Genomic DNA, 20,164 nt, shown 5'->3' with positions numbered 1-20,164 from the left:
TCAACTTTCTTGACTGACCTTGATGATTTCCCCGCTCCAAGGCTGGTTTCACGGGTGTGCGACCTGTGCAGTCACACAGGACCCCACACGAAAGCCATGTACTCGGCTTGATGCTCTGCCGCCGCCATCTTGAAATTCTGAATAATTTTAAACACAGGGTCCGTGTTTTCATTTCGCACTACGTCCCCGAACTATGAAGCCAGTCCTGCCCCTCTTGTTTGCATTTCCTGCATGCCCCCGATTCCCCTGGCTTTTCCTAGGACCCTGGAATGGGCCCGTCTACTCAGTTGTCCCTTCCTCTGCCCAGAACGCTCTCTCTCTGATCATTCCGACCTATGCCGCCCAAGTGTGTAAAGACCTGAATGTGTGCACAGGATGTGTCAGCTCTTTTGTTTTCTGCTAAGCTTCAGTCTGAGCCTAGATGGTCTTGCCTTGAAGCTGGTGACCTGGGGCAGTCACCACCTTTTCCAAGGGCCTGTGTCAGGCGCACACGCTGGTTCTCTTTCCTTCCTTCCTGCCAGATTTTTTCCTCTCTGATGCGTGCCTGCAACTCTCAGCTTCCCTGCACATCTGAATTGACTGGCATGTACCAAGGCCAACGAAGGAGCAAGGCTTTACCAGCATCTGCGCCCACCTCCTCAATTCTCTCTGATGCCTGCACTCACAGGAGCCTTCCCAGGGGAAGAATTCCACAGACGTCATTTCCACCAAAGCAACAAGAGAAGGATGTCATCCTCACACACAAAGGCCAAACACAGGACAAATGAAAATACCAATAAAAGGACGCGTGAGTTCCAGTTTTATACTATGCAATTTACAGCCAGGACTCAATTATCTGGTAAAGATGATGTAGACAATTGAGATCTAGAGATGCTACAATGACAAATCTCACTACAGTGAATAGATTCAACTAAAGATTTAAAAGTTAATCATATTCTTTAAAAAGCTAAACATTGAATTACCACATGACCCAGCGATTTCACTCCTGGGTAGATCCCCAAAAGAATCAAACGCAGGTATTCAAACAAATACTTGTGCACTTGTTCAGAGCACCACTATCCAGTAGCCAAAAAGGAGAAACAGCCCAAATGTCCATCAATAAATAAAACGAAATGGTTCATCCATACGATGCAAGAATATTCAGCCATAGAAAGGAGTGAAGTCCCGGTATATGTTACAACATGAAAGAACCTGGAAAATACGCTCAGTGAAAAAAGCCAGACACAAAAGACCACATATTGTATGATTCCATTTATGTGAAAAGTCCAGAAGAGGCAAATCCAGAGACAGAGAGTAGATTAGAGGTCTCCAGGGAATGGGGCGAGGGGTGGGGGGTGGGGGGGGAAGAGGCAGGGGAAGAGGAGTGGCTCCTTAATAGCTATGGGATGGCATTTTCAGGGAGTGACAGTGTTTGGGAACTAGATGGAGGTGATGGTTACACAACATTGTGAATGTGCAGGATGCCACTGAGTTGTTCATTTTATGTTATGTGAATTTCACCTCAATAAAAAAAAAAAATCTCAGAGAAGGAGAAGAAGCTAGAAAAGCAAGTCATAGTCCCGTCTCCTCACACCCCAGTGTCTGGTAATGAGGAGGTGGAAGGGAGCCGAGTGAGGGTTCTGAATTCTTTTTATGCCATGACAACTTCACGAAGCCTACAGACCCTGTCTTGGAATTCTGTCGATGCATAAAATAAAAAACCCGGGATCACGAATAAAAGCGATTCTATTTCCACGCAGTTAGCAAGAGTTTTAAGCCTGCGATGTAGTAAATACATGTGCTTCGCTATGCGTTAAATAATGCAGTCTAGTGGCAGGTCTCACGCCCAGCATAAATTCAAAATAGTGATCAGTGTGTAGACGTCTGTAAAACGTTAACACATAGAAAAATATCTGTGATGATTTCTATTGTTGATACAATCACAGGAACTGCTAATTTTACAGAGGTTCCTTGCTGTTGTGGACTGAATGTTTGTCTGAAGGAAGGTGGGTGTCCATAAGCCAGGAAAGGGCTGCTCACCAGGGACCAGGTCTGCTGGAACCTTCACCTTGGACTTTCTAGCCTCCAGGACTGTGAGAAATAAATGTCTGTTGTTTAAACTGCCCAGTCGATGGTTATGTTGTTATAGCGGCCCATGCTGAGACTGGCCTACATGAGTACCTAAAGGGAATGCTAATGTTCAGTTGGAGGGTAATGAAAATAAATGTCATTTTTCTCCTAAGTTCATGGATTCTGTGGATTCTCTCCAAAGATCTCTGGGATGTCTGTGGACCCTAGTCCTTCTCTGGGAGGGGTGTCTCATTCTAGAGCGAGTCGGCATCAGCGTTTCTGAGAGAGAATGGAAGAGACGGCCATTGATGAACCTGAGAAACCACTGAATAACTCTGCTTTGGAAACTTCATTTACCATCCCCCCTGCGTGTTCTCTGCATGGCCAAAATTCCAGTCTCTACCTGCAGATTACCTGAAAGGGTGAGGTGCCAGCTCAGAGGAACCAGTAAATGGGACAACAGCTTAAAAAAAAAAAAAGAAGAAGAAAAGAAAAAAAAAAGACCAGCTTATAGGTGTCACCTTACATTTTGGGCTTCAGTAAGTCCTTATGTAACACAACTCGTATTTAACTGGTATTTGTGAATTTGTCAATGCGTTCTCTCATCTTTTGTGTGCTTTTATCCCGAAGGCGCCCTTATGCAGATAAAGGGGCTAGGTATTGGTATCGGTATTTCACAGAGGGTGAAACTCAGCACCGCACAGCCAGGGTGAAAAACCTGCCCAAGGGTATTCAGCTGGTTAGCAGAGCCAAGAGCATAAACTAAAACTCCTTACTTTCTTCTGTGGGCCCATAGTCCTTTCATCATTTTAGGTGCTAGAGTTCAGATCATCCATGCTTCAGGAGGGAGATTATACATCTGGGATGAGATGGAGCCAAATTCGGTCATTTATGAAACTCAGTCATCCAAGGGCCGCATTAAAACTAACCATAGGACGATTCGGGGATACTGCAATTGTCCCCTATACAAAGCAAGCGGTTGCACACCTGGTTGAGTTGTGGCAATGACAGTGCTGGTGATGTGGCAGCGGCGTGTTTTGTTAGCTTATTTCATCCAAACACCCATTTCTCAGATTTCAAACTGCGCGCTTAGCTTCCTAAGTCCTAAATTTACTCATTCATGAAAATGGCTTCTCTGACATTTCCGCCTTTTTTTTTCTTTTCTTTTTTTTCTTTTTACCACTTTAGTACTTGGCACAAAGAGTGAACATACATTGGGACTTAAATCTATTATTTTATCGATATACAAACAGTGACATAATTTTCTTTTGGGCCAGGAGGAGGTATTTTAATGCTAGAATTTTATATTTTGTACTGTATGGCTATGTTTACACAAAAGCCTTACTTTCATAGCTGGAATACTAGATCTGGTTTTGTGTGATACAGAATGTGGTGGCCTTGGTCCCTGGTGTTGGAGTGACCCTGTTATTCCTGTCGGCCCCTTGGACCACATCCAATTTTGTTCATGATAACGAGCTGACTTACAGTAAAGCTGCAAATATATTACGGAGAATTCTTGTGTACCCTTCACCAAGGTTCATCAGTTATTAATAGTTGGCCACATTTGCTTTATCATTCTCTATTTTTTTTGTCTTCTAAACCCTGAGAATTTGTTGTGAATACGACATCTAAGGATCATTGCATGATCCTTAGTTGTCATGTCCCATTAGTGTCTTTTAATATACAACTTCCTCAGCCTCTCCTGGTCTTCAAAGACAGTAATATTTTTTAAGATGGCAGGCCAGTTGTTTTGTGGAATTTCCCTTGATTTAGGTTTGACTGATGTTTCTTCGCGATAAGATTTGGGCTTTGTCTTTTTGGCAGGAATTCCACACAGTGGATGCTGTGACCTTCTGGTGGTTTCGCATCGGGAGGCGCATGAAGTTGGTTGGTTTCATTATTGGGGTTATTAACTTTAATCACTCGATGAAGCTGTTATCAGCCAGGTTTGTCCATTGTGAAGCTATTACTTTTTAAAGGCATGCTCTTTAACGTATCTCTATTCCCAGCACGATTGGGTGAGGGCCCTCTTCCAGGTCACAGAGTTCTCATAAGGGGCAAAGGAGATCTGTGGGGTCTCTTTTATAGGGGCACTGATCCCCTATAAAATCCACTATACATGTATGCGGGCTCTGCCCTCGTGTACTGTTTGCTCTCAAAGGCGCCGCCTCTAATACCATCACATTAGCGGGGTAGGATTCTAACATATGAATCTGGGGATGATACAAACATTGAGACCATAGCATCCAGTAATGCCGCGATAATCAATGGAGGTGAATTACCCTCTCTCCGTGCACAAACCCAAATGAGATTCCATGTGGCATCGAAAGACACGCGGAAACCATGACAGTGCCATCCCCGCTTACGAATAACTTAACTGTCACGTGAGCAACACCACAGTATTCAGACTGCGTCCTTCTTCCAAAGGAGAACATTTAAAAATATAAAACATGGTGAATGTATTTTCACAAAGTAGACCCATCAGGGTCTTTTCTTATTAAATGTGGGAGAGAATGGAGTAACGGGGCTGTTTGCTCAATCTGCTTGCTGAGCCTCACGGAATGTATAATTCTGTCTCAAAGGGCAGACTAGAAAGTCGGAAGATGTCTTTCTACCAGTACCCTAAAAACACTGCAGTGTTTATAGTCTCAAAGCGCCTTTGACTAACCTGCTGCCGAGTAGGTGTTTGAGAATCAGCTGTTGGTTAAGGGGACTCTACTCCCCACCTGTCCTGCTGGGGAATGTGGGCTGAGAAGTTGGGGGGATCGGCTAAGAATAACAAGGAGGAATTGGAGAGCTCGCCGGAGGCCGGCATTGTCCTGCGTGCTTTTTAATTCTTCGAACCACCTGGTTGGGTCGGTATAGCGAGTACCTCATCTTACAGAGGAGGCAACTGGGGCTTGGAGACGTAAAATGCCCAAGGTTGCTCAGCTAGTAAGACCAACGTGACAGTTTTAGTTTTCAGCATTGTATTTGCGTTTTCCTCCCTCAAGTAAAGGTGGCAAGTAAGGAGAAGGTGAAATCTCAGGCATTGCAGAAACTGCTAGTTAAGCTTTGAGTAGAGCAGTGGAAATCAGTATGTGTATGTACATAGTTTATTTTTGCTCTGTTGGGAAGCATACTAACGTTTGTAGTGCTCCCCACTCCGTATTACCTTGTTGGATCCTCTCAATAACCCCATGAACTTCATGTTAGGATGTTCATTTTACAGATGGAAAAACTGAGGCTCCAGAGATCACAGTTGACAAAGTGGAGGACCTGGGATTGCATCTGGCTCTATCTGGTTGCAAAGTCTGCCCTCTAAGCCCTGCTTACTGAGCCAGGATTCAGCAGGAAGATACCCCCACCCCCACCATCACCCCCACAGTAGGTTTTCAAGTACAAATCACGAGGGGGTCCTCTCTGCACCATTCAGACTGACAGAGAAGGTTGAGTAATGTCTGAGGTTGCACAGAAGGCAAGAAAGTCAGAGTGAAAGCGGCTCTCACATGCCCTGGCCGGATGTCTACAGTAGTATAGATTTTCAGAGGTACCGGTGACTCTCACGATTAAAGCAGCATTTCCAGTTTGATCCAGTGGTTCCTCTGCTAGAAGTGTTTTGTACAGCCATGTCTGGCCCGGCAGGGGACAGAGAGGAAGAAACTTTCGTTTCCCCTCAAGGTTCTTTCGGGTGGTCTAATAATTAAATCTACACGAGACACATTAACAAGAGAAAAAATACATGCAGGAACCCCACATGTGAGAGATTCGGAGGCAGAAAGGGGGGTTTAAGTATATAAGACATTGTGAGCTAAGGACTAGGTGAGGCACCCAGGGGCTTCAGAGAGGAGGATGGTCGCCGCAGGACGTAGGTAAGAAAAGCATTTATTCGGTGATGAGAAGTTTGCCCTGCCCTATAGGTGGGTCATAAAAAGTTATTTCTGGTGATACCTCTTATTATGGGCCAAGCCCCTGACTTAAATTCTTTAAAGGAGAAGTAAAACTTTCTCATGAGCCTACAGGGTCTCGATTACTTTCAACTCAATGTCTTTCACATGCCAAAGTGACACATATTTGGAAGTCCTGTTCTGAACCCCTTCGACACTTAGACAAAGATATGTATCTACATACACATTCATCTTTTTACCTATAGCATGATAGGAAAGAGGAAAAACCAGACTCGACCTAAGTATACATGAAATTAGGAGATTAGCTAAGAACATGATAGAATACTCGAACAATAGAAAAATCATGCAGCGTTAGAAAAAGATTGAGGAAAACTTATTCATGATGCCATGGAAGGACGTCCAAAGTGTACCCTTGAGTGGAAAAAGGAGAACCTCGTAAACATCGTCTGATGCCCTCTGTGCGATAAACAAGTGAGGTACAGAGAGACGATTTCCAGGAGGGAATTTTAAGAACTATTAATAGAGGTTACCTCTGGGGAAGAGGGGAGGACAATACACTACTGTTTCCATTTTATCAGAAGCATGCATTACTTTAATATTTTAAAATATTTTGAATGTTTTGTTTCACTTTCATCTTTGATATATTTAAAATATTATTTGTGTTGATCATGGGGAAGGCTTTGCGTATGGGGTAAAGCGGTATATGAGAACTCTGTACCATCCACTCAATTTTGCTGTGAACCTAAAACTAAAGTCTATTAAAAAAATATATATATATATATCTCGTATATTCTCCTGCCCAAGAAACTTTATAAAGCCAACACAAAGGAAGTTGAGTATACCTTTAAAAGAAATAGAAATAAGACTTGGGGGGGGGGGTTTAGTAAGAAAACACCCTTGAAAGGAAGTGAAACATACAGCCAAGGCAGACTAGTGGCACTTTCTGCTAATCTGCAATCGAAAGAACTTGTGTTCTTAAAGGGGCAGAGGATGACAGTTATTGTCAAGAGTATGGATGCCTCTTATAATCCTAAATCGAACTGACTGTACACAGGGCCACGGTAGGTCTTCTTTCTAGAATACAACCGAAGCACACGGAGTTCAGTCAGCCAACCCACCGCAGGCCCAGTTAAAAGCCACCCTTAATTAGAGCAGCTGTGCCTTGGACGGTTCCCTGTAAAATGTAAGCACGGCACATTTTGGTGGATTGAATCATCACACTTCCAGTGATGTAGGGAAGCTGCTTCTAGAATCATGTAATGTCGTGTGTATGTGTCTGAATCTTCACATACTGGATTTCTTTAAGTAGAAGCATCTGTGACCAAGGTTGAACTGCTATAAAAGCGTACATTTGTACACACGCTTCATTTTAAAACGTTGCCATTATTTTGCACCTGCTAGCTCATTCTTGCCTCTTGACAGCCCAGTGGTATTCCATCTATCAGTGAAGAAATGAGATGCATGGTAAGTGACTTCCCTGTGGTCTCTGGGCATGTAGCAAGGCCAGAGCGGGTCCCCAGCTTAGCAGGCTGGCCTCTGGCCGCCCGGCAGGGGAGGAGCTGTGGTTTCCTGGGGTTTCGCCATACCCCCTCCACCAGTTTATTTGAAAGTAACTTTCCACTGACTTCTCCTACCTAGAGAGTTAAGTGGCAGCGGAGCCCCGCAGAGGGGGAGCTGTCAGGGAAGGGTCCATGTGCGTAGTGGGTGGGGAAGCCTGAAAAACAGGTGAGGCTGGGGGTGGGGGGGTGCCGTCCCGCCTCTCATTCATGCCCGTGACCCCCAGTTATTCCGACCTGGCTGCCTTGTGCAGACTCATAGCATGGGAAATGAGAAGGAGTTGCACAGAGAAGGGGGCGGGGTGGGGGCAGCGGTGGGGAGCGGAACGCGTTCATGGCCCCTGCTCCCTCCTCACGTCTGCTGACTGCTGGTTTCCCATGCGAATTGCTGGATAATCACCTCCGCGGAAGCCTCGCACACACCTGCCCTACAAGCACCATCATTACTGCCATTATTGGCATCGATTCTGGGGCCCCTGGTGAAGAGAGCCGCGTGGCCTTGGCCACGCTTGTCTCCCTGAGAGTGCCAGGTGCTGGCTTAAAGCAATGTCGTCTTCTGGCCCCTCTCCCACCGTTCTCATCACACCTCAGTAGGCTTGCTAGATTTAGCTAATCAAAATGCAGAATGCCCACTTAAATCGGAATTTCAGATAAAGAACATATAGCCTTCGAGTCTAAGTTATCTCATGCAACACATGAGACGTACTTATATTTAAAATTATATGCAAGTCCAGTTTAACTGGGTGTCCCATATATCACCTTGGGGGGAAACTTAGCCCTTTTTTCAGATGGGTCAGCTATCTGTCCATGCAGAGCCACCCACCCACACCTACAGAGGCCTTCCTAAGTCTCAGGTCTCACACTCAGTTCTCCTCGTAGGGGCCCCTGCCAGCCCTACCCCAGCTGGGTCCCCAGGCAGAGGAGAGAGGGGGAGGAGGAAGGGGAGAAAGGGAGGGGAAGGAGAAGGAAGATGGAGGGAGAGGTTCAGAAGCAAGCAGTGTCAGGGGAGGTGGCCAAGAGCTCGGCCCAGCAGATACAGCGACAAGAACTCCAAGAACAGACGGGAGCCACTAACGTGATAAACAGGCCTGCAAGGCTTGGAGCTCGAGCCCGTGTCAAGACAAGTGAGTAAAAAGAAGACTTCCCTGAGTTCCCCAAACTTCCGAGGCCTGGCTAGGCCTCAGCAGATCAACGCTGTTAGTGGAGGCTTCTCCCTCCCCACCCCCCACCCCAATGCCACAACAATACAGGCTGGCATTAGCCCCAGGCTTCTTGTGGCCACACAAAGGCCAGATTCAGAACCAGGAGCAGAGAGGCTCCTGGGGACACACAGGGCTTCGGCACGCTCACCCTTCTGTATTGTACCCTCATGGTCTCATTCGGCAGAGAGCTACTGAGAGTCCACTAACTGCCAGGCGGCGTGCTAACACGATGACACGGCCCCCTGCCTTTATAGACTCTTTTTACAGTCGCCTTGATGGACGCTTCATTTATATAAAATAAAATGCATGCATTTAAAAGTACCTTCCATGAGTGTTGACAACCATGTCCACCAGCGCAACCACGCCCCCAATCAAGATACAGACTGTTCTCATCGCTCTAGAAGGTTCCTGTCTCCCAGCCATTTTACAGACTTAAATGGGAGCCTACTCTGTGAAGCTCTTTGACCCGGAGGCAGATTACAGTCCTCACAACCCCATGCCTCTGGAAAGTACACCGCCCCTTGACATTTGTCCCCTGTTGTGACATTTGTTTGTTCTCTCCCAGTCAGGCCAGTCTCCTCAATGGCAGGTCCAGGTTTCGTTTCTCTGCGCATCTCTATTGCATAGCAACGTGAGCCCTGAGTCAATAATGCTGGTGGAATGCTTTCCCAGGAACTGTACCGGGGCAGCAGGGTGCCAACCCCGAAGCAAAAAGTGGGGGAACCGTTCTCATTCAGGGAATTCCTTTTCCAAACAGCTGCGGCCTCCAGGGCATTAGCAAGGTCTAACCCAACCACACGAGGATAGTGTCAGCAGATAGAATTCTACTCATTTTCGAAGGAGGGCACTGGGCTCACAAGTCATGTAGCCTTTCTGACACCGACTAGCTGTATAACTGTAAAATGAAGATAATGGTGTAGTGCTTGCGACAGGTCAGATACGTCGGAAGCGATCAGTAAATGGAGCTATCATTATCCCCATCTCACACGCAAGGAAACCGGCTCAGTGATTTGTTCAGTATCCCACAGCTGTCACATGATAGAAAGTGACGTGATTCACTTTCACTTCCCGTGTGAATGTGAACTTGCCTACGTAACCCTGGCTCTTCTTAACACGTGGTCACATCTGCTCTCAGTGCATTCACTAGGTGACAGTATTCAAACCCCGTCTATATCTCTTTTCTTTCTTTTTCATACGCCTTAAAAGTAAGCAGAGCACAGAGCTGGGATTCCTCACCTTTGATAAATGAGGACCGAGTGAATGACTGACTGACCTAAAGGCCCGAATCCAGTTACGAGCTTTGCTGACATCCTCACAGGCGTGATGAATGTGTTCATGCCTGTTTCCCCGCCATCTCAAGCCAGAACCCCGCTTCCTCTGCAAAAGGGACTAACAGATACACACTGGTCTGGGGGCCAGTGAGGAGACAGGCGGTCTCGATCTTTTCTGCAGCTCCCAGAATGCACTGCAGGAAAGGGGGGTGTGTAGTTCCAAACACAACCAAAAGATGCTTTTAATTGTCCTGCGGTACTGACAGCTCAATGCCGCGATTTCTGGTGACGAGGTGCAGGATTATCGCTAATGTCAGAGCAAAGCATTCGTTCATTGGTTTATTCTACACATTCTCAATCTAGTTATTCTTCTCTGGTCTCAGGGAAGGAACCGTGCTGGCAGCGAGTGATGCAAAAGTGACAGAATACCACCTTGCCCTTCGGGATAAGGCTCCACAGCAAGGCCGAGAATTACAACCATATGGTAAATGCTAAAAGCCAGGTTTTATGGCAACTCAGGGGAGAAAAAGCAAAGGCCTGGGAAAGGCAAGAAAAAAGGCTCCCCCAGGTGGTGGAATTTGAGCTGAGACGTGAGGAATGAGGACGCCTGATTGCCAGTCTTATTGTATCAACTTTCCTACCCCTGCTGCAACGGTTGCCACAAATTTAACAGCTTAAGCAACATGAATGTTTTATCTTACAGTTCTGGATATCGGAAGTCCCAGACAGATCTCACGGGGCCCAAATCAAGGTGCTGGAGGGCTGTGTCTGTCCCTTTCTTGAGGCTTTGGGAAGATGCTGCCTTCTTGCCTTTAGCAGCTTCTAGAGGTCACTAGCATTCCTTGGCTCGGACCCGACCCCTTCGTCCGTCTTCAAAGCCAGCAAAGCCGCAAGTCTTTGACCCTTCCTTGCATTTACCTTCCCTCTGATTCTCCTCTTCTGTATCCCTCTTCCATTTCTAAGGACCCCTGTGATTACGTGGGCCCCACCTGGATAATTAGGACTCTATCTTAATGTCAGCTGGCTACCAACCTTAATTCCAACCCTTTTGTCAAGTAAATTACATATTTGCAAATTTCAGGGACAAGGATGCAGACATCTTTATTCTGCCATATACACCCGGTTTATAGATTACTTACCGCGTGGCCTTGTGCAATTTGTAAATGTCTGTAACACACAGAAATAATACCCGCCCTTCCCATCTCACGATGTTGCCCTGAGAATTTAATGAGATAGTGTATGTAAATGCTTTAAAAAGGGTAAATACGCCTCGTCAACATAAATGTTCCTGTTGGGGGAAGGGCTATCACGGGTGAAATCTTTTGTATCTACTACATTCTCGGCAGGGGCTATAGGATGGTCTATCACACATGGGGCATGTCTCTTCCCAATGCTGAATTCAATGACGTCACATTGGTATATTGAAGTCAGCTGTGGTGAGAGTATTCCCACCATGGAAATTAGCAAACACTATAAATCAGAGTGCTTCCCCCCTCCTCGGAAAAAAAAAAAAAAACAAACAGTTGTTAAACATTTACTAGCACATCGCAATTTCATCCTATTTAAGAAAAATCGCCTGAAATGGTTATTATTCCCTTCTAATGGAGATGAGCAAACCGAGGCTCAGAGACAGTGATAAATCTGCTTAAGATCATATGGTGAGAGAGTGGCGAGGCCAGCTTGTCATATACCCCACGGCTTTGTTCCTTCCCACCACACCCTCGCAGCCATGCTACACCCCTCCAACTCCAAGCCTGACAGTAGGTTGTCTAACTGTTCAAGAGAACTACCAGACTTACAGCATGTTCGAAATGTAACCAACCCCCCCAGCTGGTAGATGGCCGTATTTGCACTGAGAAAAAGGTTTCACAGGGCTCACCCTGCTCACTGCCTACCTTGGTGGGTTGTGTATTAGCCTTTACACAGACTTGACCTAAATTGTGTTTAAAGCCTCGCACTCCAGAGGTTAGGTGGCATGCGAAAACGGTCAGTTCTCCACTGTCAACTGCAGAGGTTTAAGGGATTCGATGCAAACAAATTGCCAGGTCACTCCAAAGTCAAGGTCCCACGTGCCTTCTTCCTTTTAGACATCCTGGAAATAGTTGAAGGTCAGCAAATAACAAGTGCTTCATTCAGAAACGGACAGAGTAAACAGCAGGCTGGTATTCTTTGGGAGCAGTTAATGGTGGCGATTAAAGAGAGAGAAAAAAAAAACTTAACTTTGCTTTACGCTTGATTCGAATCAGGTTCCTACTCCTCTGACCCCATGCTAACTTTTTCATTCGAAGTTTTGGGTCTAATTTTAAATGTGCTCAAGGCATAAGGAATCTAAGCTACAAACATACCTCAGAGACATAACCGGTTCGGTTCCAGACCACCTCAACAAAGTAAGCATCGCTATAAAGCGAGTATCGCCATAAAGCGAGTCGTCATCTCTTTGCTGGGGGTCTTGCCTTCAGTCTGCAAAGAACGCAACACCTGTGAAGCACAATTTAAGTAAAGCGCAATAAAACGAGGTGTGCCTGTAGTTAGCGGGTGTGAGGATTTAATTAACACAGGAGCAAAGGCTGCACACCTAACAATGGTTTGTAGTCTCTGCTACACATAGGAATCTCTGGGGCGGGGTCTGCCTCCGCTTGTGCGTGTCAAGACCCTCAGGTGATTTCAAGCAGCAGCCAAGGTGTGTGTGTGTGTGTGTGTGTGACTCACTGCTGCAGAGTTTATTGTCCTTACGCCCACTTCACATTTCAATTTCTTGCGGGAGGGGGAGGGGTTGTTTAGAAAGAGTCCGTTTGGAATAAGCTTAGCATCCAGTTACAACTGGAGGCCCTGCTCCCCGCCCCCCCCTCCGCCCTGTCCCCCACTCCCCGCAAGAGGTGAATGGCCTCAGGGCGTAGAAGATGTTGCAGGGAATACAAAAGCCCCACACGTAGCAAACCTGTTTTCCCAGCCTCGTGTGACATCACCAGGAGCCAATAAAAAACTTCCACCTGAGTTGACCGGCTCATGTCTACATTGATTAAACCTAGAAATTGCTGGACGAAGTGTGTAGGGCTAGGCTCCCGCACAAAAGCCGTTCTTTTTTATGAGACAGAGCCCACTTTCCGACTTGCACTAGATCCAGCTTTACATCAGCTCTCTTAGTTTCAATACGTTTGCTCCGAGGCTGTTGAAGAATTGGTTGGAGGAGGATTTGAGTCCACAGGCAGGTGAGAAGCGAGGTTTCGCGATTTCGGAGCAAACAAAGAGGATCCAACACCCCGTCCCCCTGCTCCTGGTGGAGCGCGAACCAAAGCTTTAGGTGGACTGTTGCTGCCACCTCTCGGCAGTGACTGGCGTTGACCCGTGAGAAAGTCGTAAGGCCCCCCGGTGGTAGTTACCCAACCTGGATCCATCTCTTGCTGTTGCTCCCTATTTCCCTAAGGATACTGGAGGCAGAAGGATTTTCCCCTGAAATGTATCAGATGGAATAATAAGAGGGAGATATACTCACCTAGTAGTTTCCATTATCTTTGGACGAGTTCATGTGAATCTTAAAGGAGCCTTCCTTTTGTAATGTTTCACATTCCGTGATTAGAAAATTACGATGGTGTGTTCAGATTAAATTGAAGTTTAAGAGCCGTTCAGCAGGTGTTTGTCCAAACATATCCCCTCAACATTGCCCAAATGGTTATCATTAGAGATACATTCATTTGGTTTTAAGATATTACCATCAGTAAACAAAGCGTAGAAATCTGGAAATGTTATCATGAGCATCATTTACGTAATAAGCATATTTATCAGATCACTCTTCAGTATTTTATTCCACAAACATTTCTTAAATGACTGCTAAGATGCCCTGTGCTTGGCACTCAGGGATACAGGCGTGGGTAAAATGTGGCCCCTGCCATCAAGAAGTTTACAGTTTTATGGGGGAGGGAAATGAAGCTACTAACTACGATCAAGACAGAACAAAGATGTGCCAAGAACCTGTGGCTGAGTGCTGGAAAATATGGAAGTGGAGATCATTGATTTTGAGCGTGGTCCTTGGATGATGCTCGGAGACCAGTGGTTCTCAAAATATGGTTCCACCCAGCAGCAGCAGCATCACCTGGAAACTTATTAATGATACAGATTCTCAAGGTTGTCCCAGACTGTGTTTTAACAGGCCGTCCAGATGATGCACGCTAAAGTTTGAGAATCACCACTTTAAAGACAAGATGATGTGGGATAGAAAGAGGCCTCGAAGGTCACATAGGCTTTGTATCATTACGAGATGATGGGAGGGCATTTATACTACCCATCCCTTACATTTCTATTGTGAGTTACACCCTATTAGCTGGTTTCACCTTGACAACAACAGAGAAGGAAGTGGGGAAAGTTTAGGTTCAGAAGCAAATATGGTACAAATACAAATTCACACTCTGAAACGAAGCTATGTCAGCTGGAGCAAGCCCCCTAGCCTTTCAGAACCTGCTTCCTCACCGTAAATGGTTCTGTCGCTTCCTCCGACTGCCCCCAAACGGTGGCTTTTTCTGCTCCCCCCAGCCTCGTCTTCGTCTCACCCACACACTCGCCTACCTCCTTCCCATGTCTTTCTTCTCTTTCTCGCCACCTGACGCAGCTAAAACCTGCCCACTTTTTAGCGTATGTGCTGAACCGGGAGAAGAAATACCTCCGAAGGAATCTTTAGGGTTCTGTCCTTTTGTGTTTTTATGATGAGGTGATGCTCTCGGGTGCAATTATAAAATGGATGGTTAAAATATTTAAACAGAAATAGAGAAATTGCTACACCATACTCTCGTTTTCCTCAGAAGTTCCTTGTTTTAAATTTTACTCACTTCATTTCTTAACATCTACTAATCGCTCAATAACGGCCATCTTTATATCTATATAGATACTTCGCATGCATCTATATGCGTACATTATCCCTCCCTGTACACATTCCATATTGGTTTTCGATATAAAAAATATCTCCAGAGTATCCAACCTTTGTTGGATCTGGTTTGCTGATTCAAAGATAGAAATTCTTTCAAGATCAGACTTTCGAGATCAGTCCTTAATAGGTCACAAGAGAGCCACAGCAAAGGCTAGCCCAGCGGTGGAAGCTCCGTGTCTGTTCTCAGTTTACGTCAAGTACTAAAAGTATCCTTTATATGGCTAATGATGTTTTAGAAATAAATATCAACCATTTCACCCTATACCAAAGAAGAATCTATCACTTTTACAGTTTCATTATTTACTGCGTCTGAATTATAATCTGCATTGTTGTCTCTTCTCTCTTCAGAAGTAATAGTGTCCCCTCTGGAGACCTAGTAGGACCCATTCAAGGAGCTAATCAGCTGGATATAAAGGCCTCAAGGTATGTGGTGGCCTGGATTACTTTTTCTGCTTTTAAAACAGAACAATCTATGTCAAAATAGTGGCTGCCACCCTATACCTGAAAACGTTTCCAGGGACTCACTAGGTTGGGTGAATCTCTATCAAGCTTTCGAATCAGCATTTTGGAAGAGAGAGACAGAACATTTGTTCCTGGAGACGCCTTGCTCAAAAAGGAATCTGTGGCCAAATAAGTTTGGACACGGTATGATACAGCTTCCTGTTGGACATCACAATGCAGATGAGAAACACTGTGATAACCGATCGGTTCCCGAACCTATTTGACCTCAGCGGCACTTTTAACGGAGTACTCACTAGCATGGTGCAGAATTAACCTGGGGAAATTTTGTTTTGAATGGTGCCATAGAACCTTTAACCAGCAGTCCTCAACCTTTGGGGCCCCAGGGACCAGAACTCCTATGAGAATCTGATCCCTGATGAGCTGAGGTGGAGCTCAGACGGTGAGGCTGGTGCTGGGGAGAGGCTGAAATTCAGATGAAGCTTCGCTCGCTTGCCCTCCGCTCACCTCCTGCTGTGAGGCCTGGTTCCTAACAGGCCACGGACTGGTACTGGTCCATGGCTCTGGGTTTCAGGACCCTTGCTCTAAACCACCCCATGCTGACCCAGCTAGGAACCTTCTTCTGTGAACCTGAATTCACACTCACGGTTATTATGTATTTGGTTATGGAACATCACATGATCTCCACATAGTTATACTCAACTCACATCTTTTTCATGTCATCTCCTCTTGCCTTCTTCTTTGTCTACACTGCGCTTGCTCTGAACCACAGCCCACCATTGAGAGAATGCAAATTATTCCTGCCCGGGTTCTGAGCCCCATGGTTTTTGGCGCTGTGTGGTACCCAAGACCAAGCAGCATGCTTACTACTAGAGGTGGGAAAAAAAGAGATATTTGTTTTTCAAATGTGCCAATAAGAAAATGATCCAGAAAAATGAACAATGTTGGGCAAAATTTTTAGTGTTTCGAACATAAATAAAACTCATAAACTGTATATGGATCCCAGTATATTTTTTGATGCTCCCCTAACAATGGGCTTTCACTGAACAGGAATTGCAAAATAATCAGATGCTCGAGAACAGAAAGTCTGTGTTCCATAAGCACTCTTGTCATGCATGGAGGGAAGGTTACAGAAGCAGTGTGACGTGTGACAGTGTACCCTCCTGCTCATAACACATCTGGACTCGTGTGTAGCCAGAGAGGTCTATTTGAACCTTCATTCATTCATTCACCTGAGAATTATTTATTGAGAACCTTTATTGTGTGTCAGCCATGGTGATGAATATTGGGAATAGAGTGATGGACAAGAAGCACCTTCCCTCATTTCTGGAGTCTGCAGTCGAATAGAAAAGCCATACGTTAATATCGCTCTATCCATTTCTCTATCATCTACTCAACAAAACCTGTGATAAATGCTCAGATTATAAGGGGACACCTAAGTGAAATTTCGAGGTTAGAGGAAAGCCTCTCTAAGTGACATTTAACCTCTCACTATAGGATGAGCAAGAATTAGCTAAGTGAAGTCTGGAGGAAGAGATGCCCCGGGACAGTACCAAGCGTGTACAGGTACAGAGGTGAGAGTTGGTGTGTTCTCAGCATAAACCGAAGGCTATTCATGGAGGTGCTTAGAGCTGAGGCTGGAGGACAGGCAAACGAGGTCACAGAGGGTCTTGTGCGCCTGGTTCAGGTGTTAAGTTGATAAACTTAATTCAGAAATCACAGCTTTTGTAAGGATCACTCTGGCTGCTGGAACTGACTTGGAGAGACCAAAGTGGATAACAAGAAGCCAATGAGAAATGCTGGTAGCTTGGACAAGGGTGTTGATGATGGAGATGGGTGGGAGAGAAATTTAGGAGGTCAAATCAAGAGCGCTTACTGCATGTTTGGGAGGAAAACAGAAGTCAATCATTAGCCTCTGGATTCTGGCTTTTCTTGCAAACCCAGACATTACTCTCTACCATCTCTGAGCTTCTGGTGTCATCATTACTGAAATAACTATAGAATTATCCTTAAAATGTCCAAGTATATTGTCAAAACGGAGGAAGACTGGGAAGATAAGACAGATGGATCTTTTCTCTCTACTCCTACACACGCATTTTTCACCAGAAAAAAAAAATATGGCTCAGATAATAAACAGTTTCCCAATGGCAATGTTATGCTATCATAAATAGGGTGTTGTTTTTTCTGTTAATATCATATGAATTTTAAATCTAATCCCTTCATTTTGCACACTGGAGGGACATTTATAAACCCTTTTCCATTTCGGGTCACTGACACAGGAAGTCCTGAGATGTCCCTTTCAGGTTCAAAACACAGCTCTCCATTGCCTTGTTCCTCCGAGACAACATGATTGCTGAGTAAGACATGGCGCTTTATCAATTCCCCCATTCCCTGACAATACTCAAAGGCAGAAGGGAAGAGAACACAATGTGTGACCTTCTTTTGTACTTACTGGAAATAATGGATACTCTATGGCTTTAAGTTCAAGGATAATGACAGGGGAAAACTGGCCATATCACTATAATAGTTTTATTAATGGCTAAGAGGGAAATTGCCTTTATTCATCCAACAATAATAAATGACTTTCCAATTCACAAGGGCATTTTTAACTTTCATGGCATTTTGAGTGATTTCTAAAGAAGAAAAGCCATGGTTGTTCTTATGGGTTGAACTGTGTCTCCCCAAATCTTATGTTGAAGTCCTAACCCTCAGGACCTCAGAATGTGAGCTCATTTAGAAACAGGGCTGTTGTTATGAGTACAGATGTTATGAGTTAAGATGAAGCCACATTGGAGTAGAGTGGACCCTTAATCCAATATGACTGGCGTCGTTATAGGAACAAAGACATAGAGGAAAGTGGAGGCACCGATTGGAGTGACACATCTACAAGCCAAGGAACACCAAGGATTGCCAACGAACCACCAGAAGCTACAAGAGCCAAGGGAAAACACTCCCTTACAAGTTTCAGAGGAATCTTGGCCCTGCTGACACCTTGATTTCAGACTTCCAGCCTTCAGAACTAGGAGACGATAAACTCCTATTATTTTAAGCTACCCAGTTTGTGGTGCTTTGTTATGGTGGCCCTAGGAAACTAACACGGTTGTAATATTTGAAAATACCTTGGAGATCATTTAGTTCCATTCTACAAATGAAGAATCTTGCTCAGAAAGGTGGAGTGATTTGCCCAGAGTCTCCCAGTTTCTTAGCTATGATGAGACCTGGGCATCACCATTCTTGTGGCTCAGGGTTGTTATTATCTTAACAGAGGCTAACGAACATTGATCAATGCCAAACAGGGATTTGGAAAATCTTGACCAGCTCCAAGAGAAAAGCAGAGGACCAAAGTGAGCTGATAGAGAAGATTTCAAGAGTGTAGGGTGGAAATGCCAGGAACTTCAGACATGGTGGGGCCATGCTAAATGAGCCATTTAAAAAAAAGGTCAAACGAGAAATGAGGCTGTTAATAGATTCACGGAGTTGTGTAACCATCGCTATAATCAGTCTGAGAACATATGAAAAAAGATAAAATAAGTTTGGAATGTGTAAGACTTATTCTTTATCACTAGAAGGGGTCTGAGGATCTATTTATAGCTAAAGTGTTAATGACTTAACTCTGGGCTCCCCTAGCACACAGCAATGAGCAATGTGTGGATGGTTTCAAGTACTGTGGCAGGACCAGCTGGAGCACGGAGGCCTGGTAGACCTTCCAGAGAGTCCTTCACGTACTGCTGTAACACAGCTCCCCCCTCCCACATCCCCCTCTTCTTTTCTCTCTTTGACCTCAGGGAAAAATACTCACCTAGGGCCAGTCTTGAGGCCCAGTCTTAGAGAGGGGAGGGAAGACCAGTCACCATTGGTCCAAAATCTCCCCAGGCATACGCTTGAATGCAGCGACAACTGGTGCACATAGCAGGCGCTCACTCAGTTTTTGTTGCATGAACGGTGTAGAATATCTGCATAGGCACAACTTACATCAAAAGAGTGAAGAACTCCTCTGAGAGAGTCTCCACTTCACAGGAAAAGGTTCTGAGAGTGCAGAGGAGGATCTGTCTGGGTTGGACTCCCCGGGTCTCTGATAAAACTCCATCCTGACATTCCTCTTCCATGAAAAGACCCTTCTTTCTACTAACTTGTGTGTCCTTTACTGAGGACAGTGGGAGATGCTTGATTTAGCAGGTAGCTCTAGTATCAAGGTAGATCGCAGGGCAAAGAAACCCCAGCATTTCCCTGTGGTGTTAGATTCCTAACAGCAACAGGGAGGTCTATTTCTTGCGCTTTGCGGAAACTGCATTGTTTTTCTGGGCCAGAGATCGTAAGGTAAAAAGTGAATAATGAAGAAGCAACGAAGTGAATATCTGTCATGTTGTCTCAGGCTTCTCCCCTCCCGCCACGATGTCATGCTCCCTGTTCCCATCGTTCAGCAGTTGATTAATCACATCAGACCGAGTAAAGCTTATTTCAGTGATTCTCAACCAATCCTCTCTATGAAGTTTTTCACTCTGCATTTCATGGAGTACCATCAGTCAAAAACATTGCATGAAAACTGGCATTGTGTAGTTTGCATTATAAAAACAATACATATGCAAATATGCTTTCCTAACCCTCCTCCTCCTTCCCAACAGACCCCACAGTCAGGACAGGCTCTAGACTTTTACATCGCATTTATGCTTATAACATGTTTTGATTGGCAGGCCAAATCCATGCCAAACTGATCATTTTCACTAATTCCTCGACAAGGGAAGAAACCTCAAGATAGACTCTGAGCACAGTCCGTTTTATTTGGGGAAATGAGAACCATCATTTCTTCGACTCTGGAGTTCTT

This window comes from Rousettus aegyptiacus, unplaced genomic scaffold (genome assembly GCF_014176215.1).
Source record: "Rousettus aegyptiacus isolate mRouAeg1 unplaced genomic scaffold, mRouAeg1.p scaffold_m13_p_9, whole genome shotgun sequence".
NCBI classification, from domain to species: domain Eukaryota; kingdom Metazoa; phylum Chordata; class Mammalia; order Chiroptera; family Pteropodidae; genus Rousettus; species Rousettus aegyptiacus.
The sequence above is the reverse complement of the archived record's forward strand: the minus strand, read 5'-3'. Positions refer to the sequence as shown.